At 40.2% G+C, this 1,211-nt stretch overlaps 1 non-coding gene across 1 annotated transcript; it reads left to right on the forward strand.

Annotated features, from left to right (window-relative positions):
* Positions 1-406: 406 nt before the first annotated feature.
* LOC124527485 (U6 spliceosomal RNA) lies at positions 407-513 on the forward strand. The gene has a single exon (XR_006965908.1). It is a non-coding gene; the product is annotated as a U6 spliceosomal RNA (small nuclear RNA).
* The last annotated feature ends 698 nt before the right edge of the window (positions 514-1,211 follow it).

Raw genomic sequence — 1,211 nt, forward strand, 5'->3', positions numbered from 1 at the left:
CATTTTTACAAAAATATATTATGGAGAAAGACTTTAGCAAATGTAGGTGAGGATGAAAATGTAATTTGTTGCTTAAGTAGCATGTGACTACAATGTAGGCAGTGGGGACTGAAGTTACTATACAATATGCAGGCAAGGGGCAAATGGTGTCTGGGTGGCTCAGTCCGTTAAGCATCCAACTCTTGAGTTTGGCTCAGGTCATGATCTCAGGGTCATGAGATCAATCCCTGCATCAGTCTCTGTGCTGACAGCATGGAGCTTGCCTGGGATTCTCTCTCTCTCTCTCTCTCTCACTCTCACTCTCTCACTGCCCCTCTCCCGCTTGTGTGCACATACACCTGTGCACGCCTTCTCTCTCTCTCTCTCAAAAAAAATAAATAAACTTTTTTTAAAAAAGGAAAAAACAGTGCTCGCTTCGGCGGCACATATACTAAAATTGGAATGATACAGAGAAGATTAGCATGGTCCCTGCGCAAGGATGACACGCAAATTCGTGAAGTGTTCCATATTTAAAAAAAAAAAAGAAAGGAAAAAATAGGCAGGCAAGAGAGTGATACATTTCAGTCATACTAAACAAGATTACTCCATAAAATCCATCAATGTTTATAATACACATCGGAGAGAAAAGTGATGTTATAGAAATTCACCCTGTCATACTCAGAAACGATCTGGATTTGGAAAGGAAATCAATGATTTGGTGACATACAAAGTGCTTTCATGATATTATCTCATTTTGGTCCTCACAAAAACTTCATGATATAGAAAAGACATAGCTTCCTTTTATTAAAGAGTAAACTGAGTCTAAGCGATGTAAATAATTTGTTCAGGGTCATAACATAATCCAGTGGCAGAGTAGGAGCTTTGACCTGTGTATCCTGAGTTTCAGATCTCTTTCTTTAAAAGCACAGGAAGATGGTAACTGAATTTATCAGAATGAAGCCTTTTCATTTCCACAATCCAAGAAGAAAAGAAGGAGCGAGTCTTGGCTCTGAGTGCCTTATCCTAAATAGGTGTATTGCCTTCAATGATCTATTTATTCAATCCATGTCAGAAGATATGAGCGGTGCCAATTTTTTTAAGTTTATTCATTTATTTTGAGAGAGAGAGAGAGAGTGAGAGAGCACCACAGCGAGTGAAAGTGGGGCAGAGAGAGGAGACAGAATCCCAGGTCGACCCGCAGAGCCCCATGCAGGGCTCGAACTCACAAACCG

This window comes from Lynx rufus, unplaced genomic scaffold (assembly GCF_022079265.1).
Source record: "Lynx rufus isolate CCGP_SWC_20201006 ecotype Redwood Valley unplaced genomic scaffold, mLynRuf1.p SCAF_5, whole genome shotgun sequence".
NCBI classification, from domain to species: Eukaryota; Metazoa; Chordata; class Mammalia; order Carnivora; family Felidae; genus Lynx; species Lynx rufus.